Genomic DNA, 21,330 nt, shown 5'->3' with positions numbered 1-21,330 from the left:
ATATGCATATTACTGCCCTGGTATGTGATTGGGCCAATAACTTCCAATAGGCTAACCTATTAGTTAAGACTTCAAAAATTACAGAGGGTGCTCCACTCACTGGTCTGTGCACCCATGTGACCCAAAAGCAAAGAGAACTGTCCAAGCTTAAGGATTCCAAATAACTTTAAGTGCATTCATTATCCTCCATGACTAAGTGCACAACCGAAACATACAAACTTGAGAGAATTTGAAACAACCACAGATGGGGTGAAACAAACAAACCTCACTTTAAGGGGGAGGGGGAGTGTAAGGGTGAGAACTTTAATGTAAAAATCTCCAAAGCCTGGATTTTTGGCATGCCAACTCGATGTTTCCAAATTCTGCCGTGTAAGACTTCAACATTGCCTGAGCCTCTCCAAAGCTACATCAGAAAAACTGTTCCTGCTAGCCTTGACTAAAAATTAAAATGGGAAAAGAGAATGCTGCACTAGTTCCTGGGAAGGAAAAAAGAAAACCTCTGCTGCAAAAGAAAGCACGTATGAAACGGTGTGATTCAGGGCAAAAGCAAGAAAAGCCTGTGCCTGTGAGCACACCCTCTATTTTCAGCTTGCTTGAAGGATGTTTTTCCCCCCTCAATTTTCTTTCCTCTTGAAGTTAAGAGCCTCAAAAGATAACTCCGTATCTATTTCTACACACGTGTGGGAGGAAAGTACACAAGCATTCTCATAGATTTACTAAGCATTTCCAGAATGCATGGGAATGTTCTACCTCTGATACAACTTCATTAAACAATCTTAAATCCTAGCAGGAGATTTCATCCTGGGCTGCTTCCCTGGCCTCATCACACACCTGTCCCGGCCCAGAGGGGCCTCCTTTCCTCCAAGCAGAGAAAACTGGCCAGTGACCTAAACCAGCTAAATCTCACACCATTCATTCATCCCATCAGCTTGCAGGAGAAACTTGAATTTTAGCCATTACCAGCTCGAGGCCCCAGGCCGCCCCCTGCCCAAATCTCTGGAAGGCGGAGGCCTAAGGCAGCAGGTCTGCACAGCTCCTCACCAGAGTGGACACAAGTGTGGAGGGACCTCCTAGGCAGGATAATTAGGTCCCGAGGCTCGGTGTTGGGAACACAGGCCCAGCAGGCTGCTGGAGGCCACAATCCCGGCTTCCTGCCTTCAATACCATAATCCTTCCTGGAGTCTGGGCCTCAGTGAAAGCCCCAGCGTGTTTATTTTTCCCCTTGAAAGGGAACTCTCTTCTCAGCCTGGGCCCAGGGAGGAGTTGTCACCCTCCCTATGATGGACGGCTCTCCGTGGCCACCCGCTCCCCTGGTCCGTTTTCACCTGGACACAAGCCTGCCCCCATAGACAGGCAAAGTGACAAGCAAGGGAGCCTGGCTGGCGAGTGGCCCCTACGCCAGGTTCGTGCTGGGCTCAATTAACCAAAATATTCCCCAACCCCCCTTACACTCCAAGAAGACAAACCAACACAGTCCTCCTACCTTAACGGAGCTTCTATCGCTGAGCGCTTATCTGTCCTCTGCCGGCTAACCCATGTTGAGCACTTGGGTGCTTTGTTTCTGGTGGATTCTACCTCAGGAAAGTCAACAGTGCCAGGCAAGGTTGGGATGCCTGGGTCCCCCCAGGGGGCAGACCTATCAGTGAGCTCAAAGCCTCCCCACTGTTCTCCTTGTCTTCCCAGCTGAGTAATGGAGGGAGCTATCAGGGGTCAAATCTGGGCGGGTGAGGGAAGGGGGGGATGGAGAAGAGATTCTTCAACATACAGAAATCTCAAAAAACACAAAATACAGGCTGATCCAGGACGACGATCCATGCCCCTTTTAACGTTAACAAGCCAGTGAGAACTTGCCGCAGCTTTGGGGAACTCCTGAACACCACCAGCCCCTGTTCCATTGTAACATTTCTTTCATTTGCTTGCCTGGAATATCCTGTTTTTCTCCCCCTTCTTGGGGCGCTAAAGAGCTCAGAGAAATCTGCATTTTAATTGACATTCCAGGGAGAGCGAGAGGGGCGCCTGATTGCTTTTCTATTCAAACTAAACAGGCTTTTCAGATGAAAATGAGTCGCGGCCAGTGGAAGATTTACAGGGATTTGGGACCAGGGGGACAATGGGGTTTTAAATGTTGATAGCGTTTCACACCAAACACATAATGGGTGCCCCGAGTGTGAAAGCAGGTTTGCTTTTAAGGGCAGGTTTTATTGAATTGGGCCGGAGGAAGGCAGGCCCGGAGAAGGGTCTGGCGGGAGCGGGGCTTCGAAGGGAGCGGCGGCCACTCGGCGCGCCCGGCCGGGACCGCTGAGCCTGGCCCTGTGGCCGCGCGGGTGGGAGCCAGCGCCTGGCAGGGCCCTCGGCTGACTCCCCGGCGCGGCCCCGGCGCTGAAAGAATGAGCGCGCAAGTTAGAACTCGCCGGCGCTTTCGACACCCCGGAGCCGCTGCCGGCTGAGCAGGCGGCGAGCTGGGAAAAGTCGGTCCAGTTCGCCCCCTAGCCCCAGGCGCGGGGCGCTCCCTCCAGCACCGACGGCGGCAGCGGGAGAGGGGCGCCGGTTACTGAAACCGGGGAACCCCAGCGGCCTACCCGCCCAAGGTGCCACCCCCGCCCCCAGCACAGCCAGCCCTATATGGAGAGGTCGCCGGTCCCATCCAGAGGCTCCCTCCCGGGGAAGGGTCTCCACCCGCCCACCCCCGGCCTGGATGGGACAGGCGAGCGCCCCCCAGACCCCGGAATGAGGCACCCCGACGATGCCCCTCCGAACCCCGGACCCGAGGGGGCCGAACCTCCAGCGAGGTAGCCCCGCCACTCGCCTGACCGCCCTGGGGTCGGAGGATCGCGCCGGCCCGTGGGACGGCGCCGGCCGGAGTTTGACAGGGAGGGGGTGTCAGCGCCAAAGGCAGATGTCAGCATCTGGATGGGGTGTAAGTAGAGGCAGACCTTCCCGAGGGGCCGCGGTCAGCACGCACCCGACTCCCCCATCACCTACGCAGCCGAAGAGGGAGGAGGGGGAACAGGCTCCACGGTGCCAGTCCCCCGCGCCCTCCGCTCGGGGATGGGTGCCCCCGGCGTCCCGAGCTCCCGTGGCGCCAGCTTCCCCGGCGGGCGAGGCTCCCCGAGGCACCCGACGCGGCGATTACCTTGAATGGCAACGCTCCTCGGCCGCCGGTCTGTCCCCGCGCCCGGCGCCAGTCGGGATGCAGCAAGCGACGAACTCGGGGGAAACTCGGAGACCGAGTGGTCCTCGGGTCCTGCCTGCGCGCAGGCTCCGAGGCTTCAGGCGCAGCCCAGGCTGCGGAGGAGCGCGGGCATGACGCCCGCCGGCTGCCCTCGGGTTTGAGGAGGGAGAGGAAGAAAGGACTCAGGCTCGGCGTCTCCTCCCCCAAACTTTGCTCGCAACTTGCGAACGCTCGGGGCGCCCTGGAAAGCCGCGGCCTCGGGGCGCCCGGGCCCCGCCAGCCCGGGAAGCAGTCGCCGCGCCGGGCCAGCTACGCCGCGCGCAGACCCCGCGGCGCCCGAGCTTTGTGGCGGCCGCGCTCGCTCGCTCCCCGCTCCGCACCCGCCGCCCGCCCGCTCGGCTCTCCGCCGCGCTCTCCGCCGCCGCCGCCGCCGCCCCCTCCCCGCGGGTCACGCCCCCGCTGAAACCCGAGCCGTTTCCTGGACGGCGGCGCCCGCTCTGCCAATCAGCGCCGCGCGCCCGGCCGCCCCGACTCGGCGCGGCTCCCGACGCCCGCGAGCAGCCGGAGACCGCGGCCACCGCCGGCCCCGAGAGGTGCGGCGACGGCCTCGCCCCGCGCCACCGCCCCCTCCTTCCCTGGGGGACCCAGACCGACGGCGCGCCGGCTGATCGCGTTCGTTGTTTTAGTTCAAGGCAGAAAACAAATGACGACCTGCCTGCCTGCCCTGCCCCTGAAGCGTCTGCACTGTGGGGGTGGCAGGGGCGGTGGGGGGGTAGGGGTTAATGCAACTGAAACTTGTGGATGAGAAGGTCTGCAGGACATTGCACTTCTCTGTCCTGCAAAACAGCCGCGGTGAGGGAAGAAACCAGCATCTCTGGAGGTCCTCCTCTGGGCAGGACACGCCGAGCAAGTTATTCTTCCTCGGCCCCAACGCCCCGCAGAAGGTCCTATTCCCACTTTCTGATAAGGAAACCGGAGCAGAGAGGTTAAGTCATTGGCCCAGGGCCACACAGCCGCTTATGGGCACAGCCTGACTTTGAATCTGGCCTCCTCTCCCGAAAGTCAAAAACAGCAACGACAAAGAAAAAAAAAAAAAAAGTGTTGTTTAGTGATATATATCTGGAGTAATCCAAAGAAATTAGAAAGATTCTAAAGATGACTCTGCTATAAATAGCTGTGTGGCCTTGAGCAAAGCAGTTCCTCCTCCTGAATCTCAGATTCTTCAACCGCAAAATCAGATTCTTCAACTAAATGCCAGGCTGCACCTGGTTTAAGTTCATATTTTCCATTTACCTTTCTCGGGAGGCTGTGGCAATGGGGTAATTTATTTTTTAATACACTTTCTCTCCTCCCCACTCATCCAGCTCCTAAGCTTTTGTGCTTAAGTCCAAGACAATATGGATAAAAACCTTAATTATTTTTCTTTAGAAAAGGTCATTAAACCCCGAAGTGCTTCAGAATGCTTTTGAGGCCTGAAGATAGATGGAGTAGTGAGTACAAAACTGACCTGGAAAATCGACTTTTCCAGCATTGAGAAATGCAGTTGCGCCTGGGTCACCGACGTAGCACACTTCAATAACATTTACGAAAAAAAAATTTTTTTGAAGGTGCCACGCATCATGAGAAAATAATTTTTCTTCACGATACATCACAGAAAACTTTCATGAAATGACTTACATGCTGGGAGTATCAAATCCATTGACGTGCTTCAGGCAAATGGCTGTGAAATTCTATTTTGGAAATCTGACAGCAAAAAGAATAGATTCTCAACCAAAATTATCGGTCCAAGTGCTGGCATATGTGTTTGGTCAAGTCTTTTCACCTGGATCGGTCCAGAGGTCTTTTCATGAACTGACATCTTACCAGTCTGCTCACACACCCGGATCCGCTCACACACCCGGATGGTTCTGGACACACCAATACCTTTTTCAAGTCGTCAGACCTGGGGTCACAAAAAGAGACGGGGCTGAATGTCTGCCCGCTCAGGCCCTGGCACTTAACATCTTTATATTCCCCACCAACGGGAAACTCAAGTGTCTCAGGACAGATTCCCTTCCCGTCCTGCAACATATCCGTCAGCCATTCAAAATGCTGTTAACACGTTCTCACATAAATTACTGGTGCAGGAAGCCATCGTCCCTCACCCCAATCATCAATAGCTTTACGCACACTGAATAAAAAGGCAGGCTTCCGCTGAAAATGACAAATCAGAGCACCTACTTTCATGTCCAAATGCAGTTTGCAGAACTTATTCTTTCGAGGGATGAAAAGACACCCATCCATCACAAGACCCTTACTCTCTTAAGAGTTTTCCCGTTTTTAAGGGAACGAGGCCCACAGGCCCACAGCAGCAACCTTCTTCAGTTTTGAGAGAAGCAAAAGCATGTTTGGAATTTTTTTTTTTTTTTTTAAACAAAAACCAATTCTGTCATCATATTTAGGCTTCAAGTGATCTCAGAGGGTCTAGGAAAGCTTTCACACCAGTGAGGCTTCTGAATGAGAAAATAATCTCTGGACAGTTTTTTTTCTCTTCCCTCTTCAAGTGGCTGGAACCCCTTTTGTCAATGGCCTCCCGTGAATGGTGTTGCTAATAACCCTATTAATGAGCTTCCCCGGCCGAGTGTGAATAGGTAAATAAGCCCCAATCTGTTGAGGTTCAGGGCCAAGGGCAGAAAAGCCAGCAAGAACTAAAGGTGACAGTTTGCACTGAACTACAACGCCAGCACCAGGTTTCTGCTGAAAGAACGCCAGACAAGGCCACATTCACCACCCCTCCGCCCCCCACTGGCGTCCCTTTTCTTCACAATTTTCCCCCCTTTACAAAATGTCTTGAGTAGCCACCTTTTTTTTTTTTTTTTTTCAAAAGCCCTCGAGACGCCCTTCTTTCTTTCACTCTAGTAATGATACATCAGTGGAAGGAAGAAAAATGAGGACACCAGAACTCCGATGCCCCATGACTTTCAAGAAACAAATTGTGTCGCTAGCCCATCGGTTATGGGAGGGGAGGGGAGGGGAAAGGAAAGGAGGGAATGGTGGGGGGGTGGGAGCCCTTGCAGCCACGGGCCATTCTCCTCTAAAGATTCAGAAGTTTTTTTTAATAATTTGTTTTTTAATGGGTGGTTGTTCCTTTGCCCCATAGAAAAGTTAGATGAATAAAGGCCGCTGGCATTAAGTGCTAATGAGCCCTTCTAATGTCCTGAGCTCACTGGGAAAGTATGAATTTCATTCCTTTGGCTACATCTCAATAATGTCCGGAGCATGAAAGAAGCGTTTGAGAGGTGAAAGATAGACTAGTTCAAGGACTGTGGTTAGCCTAGTTAACTCCCGGGATGAGGGGAGGGGCCTGACCCCTCACAGCTCAGTCCCATCTTCAGGGAACTCACGGCATTTCATAAATCCCAGCACCACACATCGAACATCAGTGATGATTCTAAACTTAGAACAGAATCTCAAAGCCAAGAGTCCCTGGAGACACAGTCCTTCCAGAATTCCTACCTCGCTTTGAGGCAAGGCGCTTTGGTTCCAAAAGGCAAGGTGCTGCTCTCTTCACTCAATGGCTGTGTGACCTTGGGCAGGTTACTCCTCGGAGTTTTCCATTTTCTCAGGTAAAATGAGGACAATCGTGGTACCTATCTTGGAGTTTTTAAATAGGGTCACTAACAAGACAAAATGAATGAAAGTGTGACAAAACCAGATTTTATTCAGATACTCCTCATGGTTCTGGAAATGCAATGTGTACCCTATAATCATTATTAGCTGTTCTTAATGTTCCTAACCCTGGGTCTATCGGAAGGATTCAAGTGTTTCAGTGAAGAGCCTAGAACCCACTGGCCCCACCCGGATATGACTATGGCCTGGTTTTCACAGAGTCTGGAGCCGTGACTTCTGAATTCCCCATGCCCACCCTCTGCCCCAGTTGAAGGACCTGGTGACGCCCACCCAAAGCCCACCTGAGACGGAAAGCCACCTGTACAGCATGTACGCCTGTCATACAAATGATTATCCGAATGGAAGGCAACTTCATGCTTCTTGGTACCCATTGGTCCCCACCTGGGGGTAGCAAGAGAGGCAGGAGGAAGGTCAGACAGAAGCTGTTTTAACACTGGTGAAAAATTCGGCCCCAAGAAAGAATTTTTGTATAAACATGAGAAGCACCTGAATTAAAATTGCCACTACGTTCTGCTCTTATGGTTTCTCGGATCTCCAACTGGCTTCAGTGACGTGCCTGGGTCTTCCTAAGGAGACCAGACCGGAGGCGAGGAAGTGTGTGTTAAAACATCATGTTGACACTCCACATTTGATGAGGGAGGGGAGTGGAGCTCAGAGAGGGGAAGTGGTGGCCTCAGGGTCACACCACTGGTCCAGGGCAGGGAAACCAAAAGTCTTGTCTCCTGATGGGGCTGCGATTCCTTCCAGCAGGCCACTATAGCAACTCAACCATTTTCACCTCTCCATGCCACGCGATGGCTTCTAGGTGGTCCAACTCAAGGCAGAGCTAAAATATGTGAGTAGAATTCATTGTCTCCCCAAGTGTTAATATTTCAAGAGAACAGTTACCCCCACACCATAGGTTCATCCGACTTCTTCAAGTGCTCCAAGAATTTGGTGAGGGTCATTGTTGCTGTTAACGTTTCCAAGAAACCTTCAAGTTCAGGTACCTAAGACTGTTAGACCTCTTTCACACACCTGCAGTTCACAAGCTGAATTCGCAGTCTTCAAAATAGGGGAAGAAGTAAGGGCCAACGTTTGTGGTTCATAAAAATGACTCTTATCAGCAATATTATGAAAACAAATAGAAATGGAAAATTCTGAAGAATTGTGCTTGAGGAATTAAGGCTTAATAATCTGCCACACGTTTGCTATTTAAAACTGGGTAACTAGGTCTGTTACTCAAAGGTGATAAATGGGCAATTCAGGAACCTTGACAGCATCCTGGTTCAAGAAAAGCAAAAATTGCTGTAAAAGTAGCGGGAGGGGGAATAATTGGGGAAATTTTACTTTGGGCTCAACACTAACCACCCCCCCTCACCACCACTACAAGGGCTGCATCCTACCAGGCACCTGCCCATCTGTGAAGGAAAATCGATTGGTCAGTTCGATGGTTGGCCAAACCAGCCACATGTAATGTCTACACTGCCCAAAGTCACAAGGTATCTGACCTGCCATGTTGTGCAGTAGAACAGCACCAGGCCAAGACATCCAAGACCTGGGTTTTTAACCCAGTGTTGCCAAGAACCATATGATTCTGGGACAGCCATTGAACATGTCCCACCCCTCCCCCCACTTGGCCTTGCTTCTTTTGCATAATGTCTCCCCTTAAAAAGTAAATTTGTCTAAGATCTCCAGTTTTTCCAATCGCTGAACATTCGCTGCCTCAAGAGACACTAAAAGTGGTCATTGACCCATCACCAAAGAGCAACCGCGTTAGGGGAAATCAACATACCCTTTGAAGTATTTTAAAACCACAGTCTAGGAACCCTGCTGTTGACCCCTGTCTGCTGGTAACGGTATCTACCAGGAAAATCCTCTAATCCCTGGCCCATTGCTGCTTAAGAACATATGGCATGTCATTCCTTGGCTGCAAGGCTCCGTGCCTTCCCGACACCCTTGGCCTGCACTCAACCCCCATCTCCACCAAAACAATGGGCTCCCAGCAGACTGGAGGGAAGATATGCAGGTGCTTTTAGCCAGGGTGGGGCAATTGGAAAGAGATTAACCATGATGTCCTATTGCCACCCCCTGCCCACCGTCCCTGCTTAGAGCTGTACCGGCACTATCTGATATGGTAGCCACTAGCCAGTGGGATGATTTCAAGTTAAATTAATTAAAACTAAATAAAACTTACACATCAGCCCTTCAGGAGTGCCAACCACATTTCACAAGCTCAACAGCCACTAATGGCTCTGGCCACCAAATTGGGTGTTGCTGGGATTACAGGAAATGGCCATTGGAGAGAACCCTGTCTTCCTCTTTTCCTCCGAGGTCTCCTTAGACAGGAGAGTCCCCAGGAACTGCTTCTGCCTCCCCCACTCCAACTCCCATGGATTCTCGCTGGTGTCCTGCTACCAGAGGACTTTAGGGGTGGGAACTCGACTCCTCGGCTGGGCAAGAGTCCTGGAAATTCCCAGGAAAGGTCTTTGTTGGACAACTGCAATCTTACTGTTGACTGAACCTAAGTGATATGGTGTCTGTAGCATCATGTCCTGATTCTGGGGACCACTCGAAGGAGCCCCCACAGGGGTTTTCTGTGGGTTCTGATTCTCTTTGGGAGGACTCCTCCTCTTTCAAGTCCCCAGGAACTCAGAGCTGTGCGTTCAGAGCCAGGAACCCAGAGGGAGAAAGGCTGGTTGAACCAAGAGGGTGATGCACTTCAAAAACGCCCCATTGAATCTGACCATGGGCATCAGTTCAGGGGGAGGGGGTTCATCGGGGACCACTAAATTAGAACCCCCAGAAAGCTCAGCTGCCTCCCCCATCTTGCAGTTGGAGGGCTGGGCGAGGTGCCTGGCCAGACTCTGGCAGTTTGCTACAGGCCCTTTGTGCTCACAGGCCCTCAATAGATACTTGATTGATGGTGATTGTAACTTAGCCTCTTTTGGGGTTTCCCAATTAAGGCATCGGGTACATTAGCACGGGGTTTTGCGCCTAGTGGATGAGGTATGTTTCGAAGTTAGACAATAAAAGCCACATCAGGGCAAGGCCTGTGGAACCCGGCGGTGCACGTTTCCCTTCCTTGCAATGACCCGGTTTCCACCAGGCGTTCCTCCCTCCTTCCCCTTGATTTCTGTTTAGTTTGTTACACCATTTCCCCAGAGTGTGCGTCTACTTCGTCCAAACGTGAAAAGAAGTTCACTTTAATAAACCAAAGGGGAGAAAAATGATGCTGCCGGGATCCTGGTAAACTCCGGGAAGGAGACGGAGAATACAGAGCAGGACGCATCGTAAAACCACAAACCCAGTAACCCTTTTAGAGTCCCAGAGCTCTTATATTTTGTCCCCAAGCTGGGGAGAAAGGCCATCAAGGGAGGAGCGATTTCTTTAACAGATTTCTAAGAGCAGCGTTGAGCAAAACTTAACTCCTTCCCGGGAGCCAGATGCCGGCGTGGCGCTCCGGCCCGCAGCCTGGGGAGCAGGTGGCTCCAGGTGAAGGAGGCCCAGGTCCCCAGGGCTCCCTTTGTTCTCGGGGCTCTGCGCAGGTACGCGCGGCGGGTGCCAGCGCCCCCGTGTGGCAGCGCGCGTCCGGAGAGGCGCAGGCTGGGTGCGGGGGCGGTCGGCGCCCGGGGCAGGGGGCTGGGGGACTAGGAGCGCGATGCGGGTTGGAGGCCCGGCGCGGAGGAGGGCACCAGGCCTCACCCCGAACTCGCTCGGGCTGTGCAGGTGATGAGCGATCCAGGCCGAGGCGTGTCTGTGGCAGGAATCCTGGATCTTGCTGAAGCGTGGCTGGGAGGGGATCCTGCCCGGTCTCCACCCGGCCCCTGGCCTGGCCTGAAGCTATCTTTGGCTTCCTCTCTGTCCACAGCTTGGGGCGGCAACTCCTCCCCTGGATCCTCAAGCCAGAGAGCTGCCTTTACCGGCTTCAACTACCGGCCTCCTGTTTGAGCTTAAGGCCCTAGTCTCCACCTGGGCCGGCCCCCTCCAGGCCGGGGGTTGCCAGCTCTCCTCTCACCGAGGCCATCCCAAGCCTAGATCTGGGCTGTCTTTTGAAAGCCACGTACCCCATCCTTTTTGGTCTTTTCTCTAGTATCATTGAAGCTGTCCAGGCTCCATCTGGATGGTCATTCAGGATCCTTGGGCAGCTTGCCAGCCATCTGCCCAGAGGAGGGGACCACTGTCATCCTCCTCCATCAGGTCATTCAGAGCCTTGGTGGGTCCCCATTTGCAAGAATCATGGCAACTGCTCTCTCTGCGCAGAGTGGGTGCGTGGTGGCGGACACTTACTGGATTCCTATTACATTCCAAACAACTGTGAGCAGAGCCTTTCATGAATTAGCACATATTGATTACGAGAGCTCTGTGAAGTGGATTCCATTATGACCCCAGTTTTGCAAACTGGGCAGCGGAAACTTTGAGAGCATGCTCAAGGTCATAGGGTCTTGAAGGAGCGAGCCTGATTTCTGAGTGTGTGCTTTTCACTTATGCTGCCCGTATAGGTGAGCACGGGGTGTGGGCCAGGTGGGGGAGGGTCCAGAGTGGCAGGACAGCCCAAGACTGGGAATGTAGGCCAATGGAGCCCATTCTTCCATTCCTTCTGGAGAAGTTGGCCTCTCGATCCAGATTACGGTAATTGTCTCTGTTTTTATTTTTTTAAAGATATTATTTATTTTTTTGAGAGATATTGAGAACACAAGCTGGGAGGAGTGGCAGAGGGAGAGAGAGAAGCAGGCTCCCCACTGAGCTGGGAGCCCAATGCAGGGCTCCATCCCAGGACCCTGGCATCATGACCTGAGCAAAAGGCAGCCACTGAACTGAATGAACCACCCAGGCGCCCCTAATTGTCTCAATTTCTAGACATTAACTCCTTTGTTGGGTTGTCCTGTGGGTCTGCAGGTCTTATCATCTGCTGTCCGGAAGTGGCTAGGAGCACGGGATCTATAAGCCAGTTCGGCTGCCAAAGGGCCTCATGTCTGCCCCTTCTGACCACATCTTTCTCTGTAAATTGGAATAATAAACCTGCTTAACGTGCTTACCCGAGTTTGTGTGGATTGAATGGGAGGCTTCAGGGGGATGCTCGGTTCATGGCAACCGGTCAGTGTGTGTTAGCTGAGATTCCTGTTTCCAGACTAGAAGCATGCAGAGCCTTCTTTGTAGCCCTGTCCTAACCCTGGCCTTACCACCCCCTGTTTATCTTTGCTGTGTGACTCTGGGCAAGTTTCTTGGCTTTTCTGACTCTGTGTCCTTATTCATAGGTTGTGAATATTGGATGTAACCATATTGCAGACTCACCTCTAAAAGCCTTGATTCCAGCAGAAGCCGGAGCTGTTGAGGGCAGAGCATTTGCTCACTTTCTTCTAAAGGTCCTCCTGAAATCACACAGATTCATTCCAGAGGTAGCTTGTCATGGTGATGGGCACCTTCTGCATGGATCCACCTGAAGCATTGTTTTGTCCCATCCTCTGGGGACAAGGACATTTCCTTTGTTAAAAAAAAAAAAAAAAAGTCCTCTTTGTGCTTCAAAATGGGAACCAAGACATTTGTTCACCTTGTCTCCTCCAAATAAGACAAGATACCACTTCAGAACCCTGCTAGTTTGGGGTAACAAATAATAAAAATGCAGGAAACCCAGTTAAATTATAATTTCAGATAAACAATTTTTTTTTTTTTAGGAGAAGCATTCCCCAATATTGTATGAACAAATACTGCATGGGACATACTTACATTAAAAATTATTGTTTTTCAGGGTGCCAGTGGCTCAGTGGGTTAGGTCTCTGCCTTTAGCTTGGGTCATGATCTCAGGGTCTTAGGATCAAGCCCTGAATCAGGGTCTTTGCTCAGTGGGTAGCCTGCTTCCCCCTCCCCCACACCTCTGCCTGCCTCTCTGCCTACTTGTGATCTCAGTCAAATAAATAAATAAAATAAAAAATCTTTTTAAAAAATTACTGTTTTTCTGAAACTCAGATTGAACTTTGTGTTCTATATTTTCTATGGCAACCCAATACTGGGGGAAAAGCCACTCACACAAGTTGACTGGTTGGGACAAGTCCAAGAGAGTGGGCATTCCTCCCAGAGACCACTGGGCATTACCTGCCTTTTCCTTCCATCCTGGGCTCACACTGGAAAAGTCTCCATTAAATAGAAGGGGGTCAGGCCTGATCAGAAACTGTGTAATGCTTTCCCTGGGCTTGGTTTCTGGGGCCACCGTATGGCAGACTTGGGCCTATTTTGAAGTGATTAATTTATGAATTGACAGAGCTATTTGTATATTTGGTGTTAATGATAGTAATCTTATAGAATGTCCTGTTTCCTCTTTTTTTTTTTTTTTAATTAAAGGGATCTTTTTTAAGGTTTTATTTTTAAGTAATCTCTATACCCAACGTGGAGCTCAAACTCACAACCTGAGATTATGAGTCTCATGCCCTCCCAACTGAGCCAGCCGGGCGCCCCACCATATTTTTCTCTTGAATGAAGTAGCATCTGGTTGTCGACTGGGACGTGAGGATGCTATGGTGTTTGGTCATCAAATGTGCACACGAGACGTGTGGCTGGGGTCAGTTCCCCAGGGCAGAGTCTTGCCACAGTGGACAATCTCTGTGAGACCCCAGACATTTAAGGGACCAGCCAGTTTCACCACTATTGGCAGGTCCTTACCAGCCAGCCTCTGGCACCTGCCCTCAGGAGAAATCCTGGTCACCATCCATTTCTTAGAACCCAGTGACCATGTCACCACAGAATGGTGCTTCACAGGCCGTCCTGGGTCCTGTCTTCCTGCTCAGGGTTAGTGTGGGTCCAAGAGGACTTTGGCCACAAAGCTTGGGATGACAGCCTCCCACCACTGTGGTTTCTCACCTGGTCTCAGCTATCCTATGGGGAGTTAGTTTATGGGGAAAATAGAACTTTGGTCCGGGATGGAGTCAGACCACCTGCTACAAATGCACCCTCTTGCTTGGCCCATTTTTCTGGCTGCCTGCCAGCACCAGCCTCTGCCACTCTACCTGGTTCTGGTGGTCAGGGCTGGCTCTCTGCTCAAGCCTGTGGGGTTCCCAGAAACTTCTCCTGACCCTGACCGTGTCAGCCATGTTTGGTGGGTACCACACCCCTACCAGCGTGGGGATCACAGTCCCCCTGTCTACCCACCCCTACCCCCTGCCAGCCCCTGTATGTCACATCAATGATGTTCTCTGCCTCATTTTACCCGTCATTCACTTTTGCCACAAATGTCTTCGGCTTTCAACAGGTAAGTTGTGGACATTGGTTTCAGTCAGAGCTGGGTCCCCATGCCCACTTCTCTACCGAGCCTTCATCTGAACTTGGGCAAGGTGGCTAACCTCTCTCTGCTCCATGAGGTTTATACATGGTGCATTGGTGTCCTAGGGCTGCCGGAACACGTAACCATAAACTTAGTGGCTTGAAACAACACATATTTCTCAGATCACAGTTCTGTAAGGCCAGGGGTCTGGGGGGACTCCGTCAAAATCAAGGCATTGGTGGAGCTGTGTTCCTTCCTGGAGACTCCAGGGCAAGAACCTGTTCTGGGCGTGTTCTGGTTGTTGGCAGAAGGCAGTTCCTCATGGCTGCAGAACTCAGTCGCTGTTTCCTGGCCTGACCGGCAGCCGGGAGCCTCCCTCAGCGCCTGGCCTTCATGTTCAGAGCTGGCAGCTTCATTCCAGCCCCAGTCACCCTCCAAGTCTCTGTGCCTTCCCCCCTGCCACATCTCTTCTGCTCCAGCTGGACGACTCTGTCTGCTTTCAGGGGCTCACGTGATCAGGTCGGGTCCACCCAGGTATGCTCCCTGTTTCAACCTCAGCAGCTCTAATGTCATCTGCAAGTCCTTTCACCAGATTCTGGGGAGTAGAGAATGGACATCGCGGGACGGGGGCCATTATTTGCCAACCACAGGTGGAGTGACAATGTTGTAGGGTAACCCCCGGCATACTGGTTTCTTAGGGCTAATGGAACCAAGTGCCACAAGCCAGGTGACTCGTCTCACAGTCCTGGTGTCTAGAAGGCCCAAATCAAGCAGTCAGTGGGGCCATGCTCCCTCTGAAACCTTAGAGAATTCTCCCTCTCTTCTCCTGGCTCCTGGCAGTGGCTGGCAGTCACTGAGTCCCAGTCTTGCCGCTCTGCCTCTGTTTGGAGTCAATCTTCTCCTGCAGGTCTGGGTCCCAATTTCCCTCTTCTTCCGAGGACACCAGTCCCACTGAAGGGGGGGGTCTGCCATGACGAACACATCTTAACTTGATTCCATCGGCAGAGATCCTATTTCCAGACAAGGTCGCATTCATAGATCATGGGGTTAGGACTTCAAAAGGACAAAATTCAACCCAAAACACAAGGTAATGGCAGAAAAGCACCTAGCATGGGGACCAGACCTCTGGCTGGTGCTTAACCAATGGGGGAGGCACTGGGCAGCTCTACGGTCATGCGGTCTGGGTCCCGGCGGGCATGCATTGGGCCAGCTGGTGCACGTGTGGCAAGAGCCTGAGAAATGGAGTCTCCTTCTGTCCTGCCTTCCTGACCATCCCTGTCTCAGCACGGGTTCAGCTTTCCCTAGAGCCCTTAACTCAGGCTGCCCCCTTGCCTGAGAGCCCCCCTCCACCCCTGGGCTGTCCAAATGCACATCTTGGCCGCTCTTCAAGTCCCACCTGTTCTGGAAGGCCAGATCTCAGGTGCTGCACCCACTGGCAGGTTGAGCTGACTAAAGAGTGAGAACGGAGAAGCCGTACCACCCTGGAAATCCTGCTGCCCAGCTGGCCGGGAAAAAAGCCTTCCTGTTAGGAAATGCAGATAGGAAAAACCCAGCCCCGCCAGGAAGAAGCAAAGACAAAGCAAGGGGCTGACTCAGTGGCTGAAAGGTTCAGAAGACGAGTAATTTTCAGGCAAGAAATTGCACCCTCTGCCGCGCCTGGCCCGATAATCATCCATCTTGTAAACGTGAACTGCTCTTCCTAGAAAGAAAAACAATAACATCCAAACACTCTTGCCAAGTGAGCCTTCCAGGAGCCATAATTCTTGGGGGATCTGCATTACATGCAAGACTCTGGGTATTGGCTGATGACCGCCCTTGTGCATTTCTTCTGTCCACCCGCCTTCGACATGCAGTGGAGGAAAGGTTTGATGGATCCCATCAGCAGCCCTGGGATCTCACCCCGAAGCTGAGCGCCTCCACGTTTAATAAATGGGAACACGTGCAAAGCCAGAGCAGTCCCACAAGCAGAGTTTCATGGAGAGTGAGAGCCTCAGCGGGCGTCCTCTAGAATGACTTCCAAACACTTTAGCATCCTGACCTCTCCTCATTTCCGGAAACGTCCTTAAGTTCACACCCCGCCCCATCCCCCAGCACAGATGGGAACAGGGCAGGGAGGACGAGGGACAGCTGTAGCCGCTGGGGAAATAGAAGAGGCGGGTAGGCTCCGTTGGGGTTGAAAGACGCCCCAGAGGGAAGTCACCGTTTCCCCCAAGGCACTGCTTCTGGAGGCTCTCACCTTCAGGGTAAGGGTCCCCCTCGGAGGGTGGGTGCTGGGCTGATTATCCCTGCATTACCAGTGACTAGCACAGCGCTCGGGAAAGAGGGATAGCAGTTTGTTGAATGAACAAGTAAGCGCAAGCCGGGAATGATCGGAGGCAACCAGATAGGATTCTGAAAGCCGCCCCCTCTTGCAGCCGAGACTTAGTCTGCCCACTACCTGGGTCCCAGAATGCAGGCTCTCCATCTCCCACAGGAACCACCCCAAGGCCAGGCCAAGGGCCGAGCATGCCAGAAAATGAAACCACCTTTCAGTCAGAGAGCCTGCGGTCCCACAGGTCAGAGCTGAGAGCCACAGCCGCAGGGGGAGTAGGGGGAAGCCGTTTGCAGCTGTTTATATGATGTGTATCTGGTGGATAAATAAACTTCATTTTCCAGGGCTGCCAATCTCTAAACATGAAGAAATATACATTCGCTCAGAAACGTAAAAAAAAATAAACAAATGTGGTGATGTTTGAATCTTCCTAGCGTCAAAGCCCTGGGTCCGGAGCTCCTCACCTCTCAGCTGGTTAATAACCCTAGTTTATGGATCCCTCCTAGGGGCCTGCGTGTGGAAGTTCCGCTCAGAGGAAATGCTCCCTGTTAGGTTGTGGGGGAGGGAGAGTCCAAGCTGCAGATCCTTCTGGAACATCTCCAGGTGCAATCCAGTCAGGCCCTCGCCACAAGCCAGGCGACGCTTCCAGCGGCCCAGGAGGTCATGATCAGCACCTGCCGCTCACAGCCTCGGCTCAGCCCAGAGCACCTGCCAAAGTCAAGGAAGCCAGGTGAGAGGCCACCTGAGGCTCTTGAGCCAGGACCTCCTTTTTGTCATGATTCTGAGGCATGTTTGACTGCCTCAGCAGCCGGTTGCTCTCCCCACAGTCGTGTGGGTTGGCTGGGCTCAGCTGGGGGTTTTTGGCTCTCCAGTGGTGTCACCAGGGGCGCGCTCATCTGGAAGCTTCGCTGGGCAGGAATGCCCACTCTCTCATCTACTCGCACAGTCAGCGATGTGTGCAAGCTGTCATCTGGGAGCTCTGATGGGCCGTCGACAGAGACCCTCAGTTTCCCTCTCTACAGTCCCTCCGCAGGGCTTTGAGCTTCTCGTGGTGGTAGCGCTGGGTTCCAAGCAGAAGCTGCAGACCTGGGAGACCCCAGCCCCAGAGGCTCCCTCACGTCCCTCTCATCCAAGCAAGTCAGGCCAGCCCAAATCCAAGGGGAGTGGGAAGGGACCCTTGGAGGAGGGAGGAGCAGCAGAAAATTCGAGACCATCTTTAATCCACCGCAGGAGACCACTCTTGGGGGATGGAGGATGACACTCCCCTTTGTGGTGCTAAAGACCCCACTGGTGGCTAAGGACTCACAGCAGCCCGGGCAGAAGGATCGGTCACACAGCGGTCCTGGCGTGACATTGAAGTGGCAGGGAGACCAATGGCTGGAGACACGAATCACAGAAACAAGGAAACTTTCCACCTTTCCCTCAATGGGCGAGAGATGGCAGGGGGAGCATGGCTTGGCTTTGAAGCCACACTGTCCTGGCCTCGTCACTTCTTCCCTAGTTTGGACATTCCTGATGAAAACGGGGAGCTTTCACTGACCCACTTGAGTCTGTGGGTGACCACAAGACACACAACGCTCCGCACTTTTCCATCCCAAGCTTCAAACACACTTTCCAGGAGCCGTTTTCTACGTGACCGTGCTGGGATCTAAATCCGCTGAAGCTTAAGCTTGGGGCTGAATTCACGGCAGAACACTTAAATCCACATAGAGAACAGTCGGGAAAGAGACACACACTTGTTTTTTGTTTTGTTTTGTTTTGTTTTGTTTTAACCTCCTTTCTCTCATCCCTGCCTGATTTCACACACACAGACTACAGATACTACTATAGCTTGGCGGTGATCTCTGAACTGGGCCCCCGAGGACCCCCCCACCCCACACCTAGAAGGCCAATCCAATTCTTTCCTGGGAAAAGCGGTGGGGGACGGGTGTGGGTATCAGAAATAGATTTAAAGGACTCCCAAACCGTAATGCGAAAACCACACTAGGTTTCCAGAAAGCGATTTCTCATCCACAAGGCAATTCCAGAGAGCATAAAGATGTTGCTGCGGACTGCAGCCCAGGGGTGTGGGGACAGTCACTGCACACCTGTGTCCCTGCTCTCCGCAGTGACTAATGGTGTCGCCGGTCAGCTGTCTCAGCGCATTCTCCTACTTTTGGAGGTGTTCCCAAAACCAATTTAAAATCCAACAAAATGAAACAAAAAAGAAATGGTCGGTCTCCACATCAAGACATATCTGGGAGGTAATTGGAACATTTGATAAAATGCATGGACAGCCACGCAATAAATAACCAAGAAACTCCAGACAACTTCTAGTGACTCTGATTTGTACGTTCATTCAGTCACCGTTTACTGAGTAGCTGGGCGGCTCGAGCCCATGGTCCTGGAGCTTGCCGTCAGGTGGGAGCCCAGGTGTTCTGTAAGTAATCACAAGTCGGAAGAACGCCGTAGAACCATGTCTCACTGCAAATGTGAATCATGTCATTAGTCCTGCATCTCCGCTCAAAGCCTGCACAGATTGGGTTCTGCAGCTCTCAGCCCAGGTCCTGTTTGAAAAAGTAATACATTATGAACACATGATTTGAGAATTAATGGTGTCTGCTGCCTAGTTTCGATGGGCACCGTCCTGCACCCGATGCCATGACCCGGCCACCAAATATCGTACAGAGATTGGTCTGAAGTTCACACCAGGAAATGGACACTTGACCATGGAGACAAACAGCCACTCCTCTACCACTCATCCCTACAGCCCATCATTCTGGTGACTCAGTGTCTGAGTCTGTTGGGGCTGCTACAACACAGACACCTAGACCGGGTCCTTAAACATCAAATAGTTGTTTCTCACGGTTCCAGAGGCTGGGAAGGCCAAGATCAAGGTGCTGGAAGATTGGAGGTCTGGTGAGAGCTCGCCTTCTGGTTCATGAATGAGCATCCTCCGGCTGGGTCCTCAAGTGGTGGAGGGGGAAGGGAGCTCTCGGGCCTCTATTATCAGGGCGTGAATCCCCTTCACGAGGACTCCACCTTCATGACCTAATTCCCTTCCAAAAGCCCCACCTCCAGATCTCGTCACATTTGGGATTCAGTTTCAACATCTGAATTTAGGGCCGGGGCGGGGAGGTGGGAACGCAAGCCGTCTGTTCCCAGCATTCCCTGCTTTCCTCCCTCCGGCTTTCCCTCCCCTTTCTTCCTCCCTTCCTCCTCCTCTTCCCTTCTTCCTTCATCCCTTCCTCCTTTTCTTTCCTTCTTTCCTTCTCTCCTTCTGTCCTTCTCTCTCTCCCCCTCTTCCTTCCTCTCTCCCTCCCTCTCTGTTTCTTTCTGTCCTTCTTTTCTTTCTTTCTCTCTTCCTTCCTTCCTTCCTTCCTTCCTTTCTCTCTCCCCCTCTCTCTTTCTTTCTTTCTCTCTCCTTTCCTCCCTTCCCTCCTTCCTTCCTTCTTTTCTTCCTTTCCTTCTTTCTTTCCAAAAGACAGGCCCAGCCTGGGGAGGTGGGGGCAGGACTGGGACTGCCCCAGGGACGGCAGTTCTCATCCCAGCTTGGTCACTGGAGGCCAAATGCAGACACTGCCCTTCTCTGGCTTTGTTTTCTTATCTGCAAACGTGGTTGGAAAGGGCTGGTGGGCCACGCTCTTCCACTGACCAACAGGGGAGCAACGGGCGGCGGGGGTGGGGAGCTTCCCCTGGGGCCAGAGGCTGGTCCCCAACCACACTGTTGTCTGGGCACCTGTGTGCTGTTACCTGTCTAGCAGGGGAAAGGCCCACGCTCTGCAGGCCTGGGAAGGCTGTGGCTCCAGGGAGGTCCCGGCCGCTGCCCCCATTGTCCTGGGCTGAGCAGCACCTTCAGCTTTCCATCACTCTGCTGACCATCGAGCCCCATCGTAGAAGAGGGGAAACAGGGGTGCTCTGTGTTCATTCTGAAGGTGGTCAGGGCCAGAACAAGAGGGATGGAGTGAGGAGGTGCCCAGTCCCACCCCCCCAATGCAGGGCACCTGGGAGGCCTCGGCTGGACATGCCAGGGTCTCCTGATCTGGAATCCCTTTGCTGCTGGCTATGTACGTCATCTAAGTCGGGTTTCTGCAATCAGACTTCACTTTCAAAGGAGTTTCCCTGCTAAAGTAAACGTGACAACCCCAATGCTAGGTCATTAAAGGATCCCACTGACAACTCTGTATCTCTTACAGTCAATCTATAAATGTCACCCATTTCTGCTAATGGCAGCTTTGTGACAAAGAGGGACAAATAGTTCACAAGCAACAAGAGGAGCCTTTAGGAGATTTGAGAAAAGGATGGCCACTTGTCTGCCAATGTACCTCTCTCCTTCCTTCTTCCCCCCCATATATATTCATTCATTCTCATCCAACCAACCAGCCAACCTACTAATGTATTTTTGCACACCTGCCTTGTGCCAAGCTCTGGATGAGGCACCAGGAATTTAGCATGGAATAAGATGATGTCTTTGCTGCCCCCCTCAATAAAATTTATATTCTGGAAGGGACAGACAATAGCCCAGTAAATAAATAAACAAGACAATTACAGATCACACCAAGAGGGAACAAGAAAATAAAGGCTGGAGGTCAAGAGTGCCCGAGGGGTCTTGTCCTTGTGGTTTGGAGCCCACCCTTCCGCAGGTGGGCAGCCACTGTCTAAAGAGGGTCTCCAAATTCAGTTTAACCATGAAGCACCTGCGGATCCTACCAAAAAATGCAGTCTCATACCTGAGTTCTGGGCTGGGGCTTGAGACGCTGCCTGTTGCACCTGCTTTCAGATGACGCTGATGCTGCTGGTCTAAGGACTACAGACCATGGGGCACACTGCAGACCCTGGCCGAGTGGCTTGCACTTAGCAGTCCCCGCCCCCAACACGCATCTCAGCACCCAGCCGTTTTACTCTGCTTGGACCTGCATCTTTTCATTACCGAGTCTCCGAGGGCTGTACTCGGTCCTCAGGCGC

The 21,330-nt window shown here is 52.4% G+C and overlaps 1 protein-coding gene across 7 annotated transcripts in view; it reads right to left on the bottom strand.

The window, feature by feature from the left end:
• FGFR2 (fibroblast growth factor receptor 2) overlaps positions 1-3,473 on the bottom strand; it is a 102,586-nt gene extending 99,113 nt beyond the window's left edge. For 3 of the 7 annotated variants that reach the window (XM_032882175.1, XM_032882176.1, XM_032882181.1), the window contains exon 1: positions 3,134-3,473. The gene's annotated coding sequence lies outside the window, so the exon portion shown is untranslated. Of the gene's footprint in view, positions 1-1,483; positions 1,500-3,133 lie in introns of those variants that run through there. The other 4 variants (XM_032882182.1, XM_032882183.1, XM_032882184.1 and 1 more) reach the window with 2 other exon arrangements.
• Between the last annotated feature and the right edge of the window lie 17,857 nt (positions 3,474-21,330).

The sequence above is a fragment of the Lontra canadensis genome, unplaced genomic scaffold (genome assembly GCF_010015895.1).
Source record: "Lontra canadensis isolate GAN:19392208 unplaced genomic scaffold, GSC_riverotter_1.0 scaffold79, whole genome shotgun sequence".
NCBI classification, from domain to species: domain Eukaryota; kingdom Metazoa; phylum Chordata; class Mammalia; order Carnivora; family Mustelidae; genus Lontra; species Lontra canadensis.
Note: the sequence above shows the minus strand (reverse complement) of the source record. Positions and strands in the feature narration are given on the sequence as shown.